A 10,973-nucleotide genomic window follows, 5' to 3' on the forward strand; every position below is an offset into this window, starting at 1 on the left:
TTTTAAAACTCATACTGCGAAATTTTAGTTTCGTTACGGCCTACGGGGGCGCTGTATGAGCGAAAACGTAAGCGATGACTGTTTTCAAGCAAACGCAAAACTCGTACTAAGGGTACTGTTATAAAACACAAATTTAATATTTCAGTATTTTTTAAAATCTAACCAAAGTATCATTTATTGACTTCGATAGAACCCCGTATATGGAGCTGTATACTATTGCCTACAGTACGTACCAGTCTCTCACTACGTAAGGTTTAAGGCATTGATATGTAAATAAACTATTTTCATTTCATTTTATTTCAATACTGATTTCCATGGTTGGTATTGACCACATACAACTTAAGAGCTCGTTTGCTACTTATTTATAAAAGCATCACTTGAAAAGCAATTGTCACTTGGCTTAACGATAAGGAGCAGAAACATACATATAAACTGCACTAAAGTCGTCTTATAGTAACACCCCTACCCATTAGATAGATACTATCATTAACGACGAAATAAACCCGGTTGTTCCTGCAATATCCGTATCTATAAAGCCGAATGAATTTGAACCCTCACGATGTTAGAGATATAAAAACATGGTGCATAAATATCAATAGGATAGTATGCTTGTCGGCTTTTATGGTCAAAAGGCCTTATCGGAAGTACAAAAGTTTCCTTTTTTCGCCATCCTCATGCCTTTTTATATGAAGGTGTATAATAATAAACATTTATTAGCCGTTGAAGTGCGGATAGAACGGATTTACACTGTCGTTCCGAATAATATACGAAAATCTTATCACAAACGCATTTAAGGTTCTGTAGCTTCTGTCAATTTCTTTAGATAAAAGTTTATGTGAAGATATATGATAGAAAAAATGTATTCCGGTACCGGGAATCGAACCCGAGCCTCCTGGGTGAGAGCCAAGTATCCTAGCCACTAGACCATACCGGATTGTGAGTTTCTTCGTATAAAGTCCTGTAGGATTTACAAGATCTGGGCATGAAGAAATCCGAATAATAAAGTACATTAAACGCTGATCTGAAAAACACAAAGTACGTATAATTAAAAATGTCTTTAAGTTAAGTTTAGGTAAGAAGGGACAATGTCGTGTACATTATGTCTATGTGTTATGAAATCGGTAAGTATTTAACTCCAAATTTTAGTGGAATAGTACTTTATAATCAAATCAAGGTATGCTACGCTTTACTTCACGTTCTACGATTCTCGTAGCACAAGCGTAGTATGATGTAGCTCTTCAGTGCTACAAAAACGTTTGAATATATTTTTAATTAAAAGTTTAAAGGATTAAAAGTTTGGCAGTGATTTGGACTCATTGTTTTATATTTAATTTTTTTATATTTAATTTTCCTTAAGTTTTAATATTTCTTTTTTTGTTTAAATTATATTTTTTGTATATATCTATACAAAAAATATAATTTAAACAAAGATTTATAGATAGATTTATAGTTTGTAAATAGATAGATAGATTATATTTTGTAAATTTAATTAATTGTGATAATGAAATATTGGATTCAATTAAAAGTTTGAATATATTTTTAAATAAAAGTTTAAATAATTTATGTTAATCGCATATATTTTTATGTTGTCATTAAAATTTTAAGTAGAAAATTACTAAATATCTGAAATTGACATACGTATATTGTTGATTTTTACAAAAAAGAAAACTTACTGCGAGGCGACATAGTTCCGGTACCGGGAATCGAACCCGGGCCTCTTGGGTGAGAGCCAAGTATCCTAGCCACTAGACCATACCGGATTACGGGTGAAGCGACGTAAACATCAACTGTTTATGCTGTGCGGTAATATAATAAAAATATTCATTTATTATTTCATTAATAAAGTATTATTCAGTGACAGCCTAGTGGTATAAGATATTAGGCCTCTTGATCGAGAGGTCCTAGGTTAAAATCTTAGGCACACGCACCTCTGATTTTCATAATTTTAATTATGTGTGTTTGTGAAATTAACTATCACTTGTTTAAAACGGTGAAGGAAAATGTCGTCATCGCACCTGCAATCTGCATACCAGAGAAATGTAAAAAAAGATTCAAAGGTGTAAGAAGGCTACCAATTCGCACTTGGCCAGCGCGGTAAACTATGTGAGAAAACATATATACTCGAGAGATCTTAAAAAACAGGTTTTCAAAGGAATGTGATGTCTACCAATATGTAGTGACGTCGCAGGCAGGTTCGAGTTAGAAGCGTCTTTATAGTTTGAAGTCTTTATTATAACTCTTATATTATATTATCATATATCTTCTCTTATATTTCTTATATCTTATATTATATTATATTATCTCAAAATACAAATACGCACTTGACCAGCGCGGTAGACTGTGGTCTAATCTTTGTTATTCTGAGAGGAGACCCGTGCCCAACAGTGGGAGAGTAATGAGTTGACGACGTAGGACAAAACACACACGGGTTATTTCGCTATGTTGATATACTTTCAGATTTAATTAAATGTTACTCATACTACTTCACATTCTATAAACACAATTTTAGGGAAACCTCAGATAACCGTAAACTTTCCTAATCTGAAGGATTAAATTATACCCTGAATTCGTCACCCATCAACTAGTCCCTTCAGGTATTCAACTAAGGGATAACTTAATGAACTTCGGCCCATATATTTAAGTCTTATGAGGAAATTGGAACGTGTATAGGCATAAACTTATAGGTGATGAATAATGAATAGAGCCGAAGGAGTGATAACCTTGTTGCATGAATTAAGGTATCTTACGACAAGTGTTCGGCATTCCAATTCTAGAGATATATGATTTTTAGATGTAATATGCGTTTAGAAAGAAACTATATGCCATAAGGTTAAATTAAAATATTGTATCGAAACATACATCGTAGACTTGCTACGTGAAACTATTACGTAGTATGGCTACGATCCATGTAGCACAAGCGTAGCACTTTCTACTACTAAAAGGCGGGTAGTAATAGCTCACACGCAAATAGTACCCAAATTCTATACTGTCTTTAAGTTTAAGAGTCTAAATATCAAAGATCAAGATTTTCTTAAAAATTTTGGATGACATTTTACACTGTCTAAGTTTGCCACATTTAGAACGACGAATTGGTAATAACTCGGGGACGACACTTTTCCCATGATCTTTATATCTAATATTTCATCGACTGTCTTTGTATACGAAATATAATTTAAATATGTTATAAAAGTAATAGTATTGTTAGTAGTACTAGTAGTAGTAGTAGTAGTAGAAAGTAAACTTGTATGTAGTCTATTCGACATTAATTTATGGGACCCATGAACATGGTCGTTAGATATAAATTGTTTTTCTTAAAGTTAAAATTGAAATGCATTTGCATTTTGGAGGTGGTAGAGCCCTTTGTGATTCGACTTCGGCGGCACCACTGACACACTTATTTTTGCCTAATAACAGCAGTAATAAGCGCTGATGTGTTCTGGTTTGAAGGGTGTTGTAAGGGAGACATACTTTTTCGAGGCGTACCAGCTTAGTCCTCAGGGGTAGCGGCGCAACTGTAGCCGACCTTAAGTAGGAATACCTAATCCTATCTGGGGATATCAGGTGAACTGCATGCTCGTCTGCTATTCCTGTATAATAATAAAAAAACAAGTTCAATAATTAAGAAAATAGTACCCACACATTATTATAAGCCTTATAGCCATATGGCCTACGGAAGTTTAAGGACAAAGCGGCATACTCAAATAAATTGAGTATGAAGCAACACAATATAGTATTTATGCAGTAAACAATATGATATGCCCAGAAATTTGTTCAATAACCATCACTGCAACCAAAGAGGGAGTTTAATATCTTCCCTTATCTACGCCGTAACTCTCTAGGACCTAAAGTGTAAACTTAATCCCAACTAACCAATAAGATCTGTATCTTTGGTAAATTATCAAACTTTAGGACCTGTTAATTACACTTTAATTACAGATTGGAACTATCCTGCGTTATAAAGTCTACGAGTATATAGAATACTGTACATTCTAATATTTGTGCTTTCTATTAGTTTGTCAGATATCATTACTTCCCAAAATATGACCTTTATAATCAACACTATCCGATAATGAAATAAAAAAGAAGAAACAAAAATAATTTATTTGGCAAAATATAAAGATGACACAGGTTTTTTTTTTTTGCAAATGAACTCGTCCGATTCCCGGCTAGGGAAAAAGATCGTAACTCCATGCTTTTTTTTATATAATATAGGAGTAGCAGACGAGCATGCAATCCACCTGATGGTACGTGGCTACTGCCGCCCATGGACATCTGTAATCAACCCCAGATAGGATTAGATATTCCTACCTGAGGTCGGCCACAGATGCGTCGCTACCCCTGAGGACTAAGCCGGAACGCCTCGGAAAAGTCTGTCTCCCCACACCCTTCAAAATGGAACACAGCAGCGCCTAACACTGCTGTTATTAGGTAGAAATAGGTGTGGCGGTGGTGCCGCCGGAATCGAACCACAAAGGGTTCTACCACCTTTAGCTTGCTACCATATAATTTCGATATTCACCATGAAAGCCCACTTGAAACTTTCATCTTGTATTGTTATGGGAAACTTGAAACATGGAGTATGTTTATACCCTGTTTACTGTTTCAAAATGAATAAAAAGACTTAAAACTTAAACATTAAATATTGTATTATTTCTTCATACTCTTATTTTGCTTTATATTATTAAATTTTTCAAGTTTTTAATTACAATAATCACTTTAATACAATGTATTTTTTGTTTTTCTTTAATGTATAATAATAGATAAGTTAAAGTAAATTATGTAAAATTAAAAAAAAACGTCTAATAAATTAAAAATGAAGATCTAAGTTTTATGCCATCAAAAACATAACTCGTTAAAAAAACATGCAAGTCTCACAACTTAGTATTTCTACCGTAAAAACTTTGAGATTCATTAGCAAGTCAGTTAATTTATTCAGTCCCTAATAAGGGACCTTCTGTCTAAAATTATGTCATAATTAGCTAACCTAATAACATAACATCTTATGAAACCATATCAATATTAAAAACCTTTTATAACCTTGGTCTAACTAGAAAACTGGATTGAAAAAGCAAAATATTTTAGTTTTTCCTTGATTAATATGTTAAACACTTATTGTATTCTAAATTTGAAGTTTCCATATCTGCTAGAAGTACCTAATACTTTTGATGATCGGTCAGTCAGTTAGTGAGTGAGTGACAAAATTACGAAATTTGACTAGTTGTCATTCTTAAACTACTGGTTCAAATTGAATGAAATTTGAAATATACTGTCTTTGTGCAATTCTTGCTTAGTTCCTAAAAAAATAGGCTTCTAGCTTTACCTAGAACGAAGTTGTAGGGGTCGAAAATGGCCTGAATTGCTTCGAGAAAAGAATGCTACGGCCGTGCCGCTTTTTTATTTTTTCTTGTTCGACTTGCGGAGGCACTGCCGTGCCTCCAGATTTATTTCCTATACAATTTAACTAAAATACTATTTAAGTTGAAAAAAAATGAGGATGAGGAGGGTGAGTTCCGGTACCGGGAATCGAACCCGGGCCTCTTGGGTGAGAGCCAAGTATCCTAGCCACTAGACCATACCGGATTACGGGTGAGGCGACGTAAACATCAACTGTTTATGCAGTGCAGTATTATAATAAAAGTATAAATATTCAATTATTGTTTTAATAATAAATTTTGTTAAATCAAATCAAATCTCATTTATTCAAAATTGATCCATATAGAATACTTTTTGAAAGTCAACAAACTACCACCGCTTCGGAAGGTGTTTCGCTATGGAGAAGAAGCGGCGCAACAAACTCCATACGTGTGCAAATTTGCACCTTTTAAAGGGTAAATAATATGCAATTTTACATAGTGGTACATATAATTAGTTATTGATGTTGGAGCTGGAGTTGTAATACCAAGCGGATTTATCATTTAAGTACTGATTTTTTAGTAGATTTAGTAGTTCCCCATAAAATAATTACACACCTTGCGTAATCTAAATTGAGGTATGGCCAGCTTATCTTTATTTCTAGTATTATTACTATGCCTATTATATTTTTTCCAAATAAAAATATTATTATTTGCGAGCATATAAGATATTTTCATAAATATATTGACTAGGCACTGTCAAAACATTTATAGATTTAAACAGTTCTCGTAAGGACTCAGGGGGTGAAGACTATAAATGGCTCTAATTGCACGTTCCTGTAGTATAAAAATGACATCTATGCTAGCAGCATTACCCCACAGCAGAATACCATAAGACATAATGCTATGAAAATAACTAAAGTAAACGAGCCTTTTTTTTGTTTTCGAGGGGGAAACCTTCAAAAGGTACCCGATGACGTGGGAGCGACACCGGGTTATGTGGGATTTTTACCGCACTAAAACACTCCCGGTGGCCGTCCTCAGCGCTTCGTGGAGAACTCCGAGATCTCCGATGGAACACAACCGGAGTCCTCCGAGCGCGATGCCCCGGTCGGGCTCTGCCCTGGGGGGGCAGTTTACGCTCTTCCCGCACACCTGGTGTTTACGATGGCATGCGACCACACATGCCGCCCTCCGTCCCGGGGTTGCTTGCCGGACGGTTCGAGTTCCCACTCTTGCCGCCGGCAACCCCGGAAGCCCCCTTTTAGTCGCCTCTTACGACAGGCAGGGGATACCGTAGCCCTATTCCAGTCCCGGAACTACAGGGACAAAAGTAAACAAGCCTAGCAGTTGATATATCGGTAAGATGTCTAATCTCCTTTACGGCATAGGCTGCAGAACTAAGTCTACTACATAACTTTGCTATTTGAGGGCTCCATGTTAGTTTAGAATCTAAATTTATCCCTAAGAAAACTGTTTCATCTACAAATTCGAGGTGTTCATTATTAATATTCATCGTCAGCTTTTTAACATTAGGCAAAGCAAATCGGACAGATTTAGTATTTTTATTATTTAATACAAGATTGATTGCGCTATACCAGTTGTAGATTATGTCAAGTGCTTTATTGACATCGTTAACGTCGTTAGTTTGTCGTTTTTAAGTTTAAATATTAAGGAAGTATCGTCAGCAAACAACACAACTTTTGATAACTCTTGCATTACATACGGTAGATCAGGTATGCAGGTTTCCTCACGATGTTTTCCTTCACCGTTTAGCAAGAGATAATTAATTTCTAATACGCACATAACTTTGAAAAATCAGAGGTGCGTGCCTGGGATTTGATGTGTATCAAAAACAAGAATGGCCCTAAAATAGAGCCTTGTGCATTATTCAGTGATAGCCTAGTGGTTAAGAAACTGGGCCTCTTGATTCTAGAGGCCTTGGTTCAAATCTAAGGCACACGTATATCTGACTTTTCACAGTTATGAGTTTATTAGAAATCTATATCTATACTAATATTATAAAGAGGGAAGGTTTGATTTTTTGTTTGTTTGTTTGAAATGAATAGGCTCCGAAACTACTGGACCGATTTTAAAAATTCTTTCACCATTCGAAAGTTACATTATCCACGAGTAACATAGGCTATATTTTATTTTGGAAAAAAATAGGGTTCCGTAAGATGTTTCAGAAAATTTACTTATTTTGCGTACGCTGCCTGAACTATAAAAGATAGAACCATAAAATGTTCTAATTAATTGCAGATCTTTGGAATATACTTCGATTTATTTTATGATGTAGATCCGCAATAAGAACGGATTTTTTGATATTCCACCGTTGAGGGGGTTAAATAGGGGTTGAAAGTTAGTATGAAAATCCGTCAATTTTAAACCAAACTCGATGAAAATTCAAATTTAGCAATAATATTATTTTAAATCCGTAAATTTAAAATAATAAAAATCAAATTAAAGAGTTTTTTCAAAACCAACCCTTAAGGTGGTTAAATAGGGGTTGACGGGTTATTTTAAAATTTGGCATTTTGGAAGTCAGCACTATGAAACTATTAGCCATTGCCTTACTGGTTAGATATAGTGCAACTTTAATTCTACCGTTTTTGGAAAATCAACCCTTACGTGGGTTAAATAAGAGTTGTAAGTTAGTATGAAAGTCCCCCAGTTTTAATGTAAACTGTATGAAAATCGGTATTTGGGTTTACGGTAGAAAATAATTAAACACCTATTTCATTGTTTTTTGAAAAATCAACCCTTAAGGTCATTTAATAGGGGTTGGAACTTTTTTTTATAATCCGTTAATTTGGAAGGAAGCATTATGAAATTGTCATGAGACACAGTGTAGCATTTGAGTCATTGTTTTTATTAGATCAACCCTTGAGACGGCTATAAAAGGGTGTACGCTGTATGCCATTCTATTTACACACCTGTATCAGCATTTTTAGCTACTCTGTTTCGTACAAATCAACCCCATCAGAGTACTATAAGTAAAGATAGTTTCTTTAAAAACCTTTATTGAAGTTATACCTCTTTTGGCGTGTCTGGATAAAGAACAAAGTGCAGAGAGGTTTAGTGTAGGGCGATATTCTACGGGCCGCCGTAACGTATAACGTTTTGAACATGGGAATGTATTGCGTGTGCTGAAGTGCAGAACAGCAGTTTTTTAGTAACGCGCAGACCCGCGGGCCACAAGGGTGAGTCGCGACCACACGACTCCACCCATGGGTCACGGGTTACCGACCGCTGGTGTTGAATACTAGCTTTCAGAAATTAGCTGATGAAATATTTATTGATACATATGTACATAGGAATGCTTGTAAAATAATTGTTATACGGTATATGTATTATACGTGAATCTTTTAGGTTCGAAGTTAGAAACGAAATTTCCGACAGGTCTGTTCACACGTAACCCAGCTACACCACAACATGGACGGGTACAAATGTCATAAATGATAATGCGTAATTTTATTTACATGGAGCATTTTGGTACACTGATTACATCCCAAACACTTGGATACATTGCTTGCCGACATTTTGTTCCTGCCGTGGGGTATAGTTGTGGTTATACGTGGATCAGTGATGGTGAAGCGGTAGACACATAGACTTTGGATTAAAATTTTGGGCTAGAACAGAGCTAGAGTATCCCCTGCCTGTACCTAGTAAGAGAATAAAGGGGGACTTCTGGGGTTGCGGCAATTTTGGGAGCTCTAACCGCCCAGCCAGCGACCTTGAAAAAAACCACTGTATGTGAGGCCGCTTACCTTAAGCTGAGCACCAAAAGTTGTGAGAGGGGGTTTTAGTGCGTTAACAACTTGCCATACGGTTGCCACCAAACAGTTGCCATACGGTTCCCATGAATACGTTTGTGTTTTGTTTTTCACATACCAAGGGATAGTTATGATTTTTGCATAGTGGTTAGTACTTTATGGATCAGAGAATAACATGGACGGTTCCTATGAAATAGTGTAAATAATGATTATTGTATCCTACATGAAACTTATATTTTAACGAAATTTCATTACAGGCCACTAATTAAAGTTTTAGTGTATGTTTCTGAAGAAAGCTTGACCAATGTACACAGTGACGAAAACATTATGAAATAAAGCTTTTATAAATGAAATATTAAAGCTACTTTATCGTTAAAATGGTTAGAGGTACAAATTTGCAATTACAGTTATTTGTATGTCATATTCTATTTTTGTACGCGGGCGAAGCCGCGGGTTCTGCTAGTTAATTATAACTTGCTTGAAACGATGAAAAAAGCGAGGGCACCTGCATACCCAAGAGATCTTTAAAAAAAGTGTAAACAAAGGTAAAAAAGGATAAATTATGTTAAATTAAAAATAAACATATCAAATAATAATTCTAAGTTTTATTTATTTCTTACATAATTTAACTAAAATACTATTTAAGTTAAAAAAAAACGAGATGAGGAGAGGAAGTTCCGGTACCGGGAATCGAACCCGGGCCTCTTGGGTGAGAGCCAAGTATCCTAGCCACTAGACCATACCGGATTACGGGTGAGGCGACGTAAACATCAACTGTATATGCCGTACGGTAACTCATAATAAGAGTCATTATATATAATTATTATTTTATTGATAAATTATTATTCAGTGATAGCCTTTTTTCTTGTTATCGAGGAACCTTCAAAAGATTCTCGGTGCCGTGGGAGCGACACAGAGTTATGTGAGATTCTTACCGCACTAAAACACCCCCGGTGGCCGTCCTCCCGTGATAGCCTAGTGGTTAACAAACTCGGCCTCGTGATCGAGAAATCCTAGGTTCAAATCTCACTCATAATCATGTGTATATTACAAATTAACTATCACTTGTTTAAACCGGCGAAGTAAAGCATTGTCAGGGTACCTGCAATCTGTATATCAGAGAAATGTAAAGAAAAGTTTTTTAAGGTATATGAAGGCTACCAATTCGCACTTAGCCAGCGCGGTGGACTATGAAGCCTAATCCTTCTCACTCTAAGAGGAGATCCGTGCCCAGCAGTGGTATAGTAATAGGTTAATGACAGATAGTTTTATTGCTTTATATCAAAAAAGTAAATTGCTATAGAAAAGTGGAATCATAAGCCACGTTTGTATTATTTAGTAACGCCACGTCATTCATAATCAATGTATCCAATGTTTTGACTACTAAGGATCAAAACTTTACAATTTCAATAAACAATACTTAATAATTTTAATTTATTATTTTTTAAGTAAATTTTATTGTTCATCCGAAATAGTGATAAGACACTCTAAAAATAGTGCGCTATTGTGCTATACGTACTGCTACTTACTTTACTTTTCTTGCATTAAAGAATCCAATAAAAATTAATTGACCAGTGAGCTCCAATTATAAGATGGTAGAACCCTTCGTGGTTCGTCTCCGGCGGTACCACCGCCACACCTATTTCTGCCTCATAACAGCAGTATTGAGCGTTCCTGTGTTCTAGTTTTAAGGGTGTGGTAAGGGAGACATACTTTTCCCAGGCGTTCCAGTTTAGACCTCAGGGGTAGCGGCGCATCTGTGGCCGACGTCAGGAACATTTAATCCTATTTGGGGTTGATTACAGATGGCCATGGACGGCAGTAGCCACGTACCATCAGGTGGACT

General features: G+C 35.7%; 4 non-coding genes across 4 annotated transcripts; all 4 read right to left on the reverse strand.

Annotated features, from left to right (window-relative positions):
* Positions 1-862: 862 nt before the first annotated feature.
* On the reverse strand, positions 863-934 carry TRNAE-CUC (transfer RNA glutamic acid (anticodon CUC)). The gene has a single exon. It is a non-coding gene; the product is annotated as a tRNA-Glu (tRNA).
* A 754-nt stretch (positions 935-1,688) lies between these two features.
* Positions 1,689-1,760, reverse strand: TRNAE-CUC (transfer RNA glutamic acid (anticodon CUC)). Its single transcript has one exon. It is a non-coding gene; the product is annotated as a tRNA-Glu (tRNA).
* A 3,748-nt stretch (positions 1,761-5,508) lies between these two features.
* Positions 5,509-5,580, reverse strand: TRNAE-CUC (transfer RNA glutamic acid (anticodon CUC)). The gene has a single exon. It is a non-coding gene; the product is annotated as a tRNA-Glu (tRNA).
* Positions 5,581-9,802: 4,222 nt separating this feature from the next.
* Positions 9,803-9,874, reverse strand: TRNAE-CUC (transfer RNA glutamic acid (anticodon CUC)). Its single transcript has one exon. It is a non-coding gene; the product is annotated as a tRNA-Glu (tRNA).
* Between the last annotated feature and the right edge of the window lie 1,099 nt (positions 9,875-10,973).

Source organism: Epargyreus clarus, unplaced genomic scaffold (genome assembly GCF_041222505.1).
Source record: "Epargyreus clarus isolate Ecla_fem2 unplaced genomic scaffold, WU_Ecla_fem_2.2 ptg000009l, whole genome shotgun sequence".
Lineage (NCBI taxonomy): Eukaryota > Metazoa > Arthropoda > Insecta > Lepidoptera > Hesperiidae > Epargyreus > Epargyreus clarus.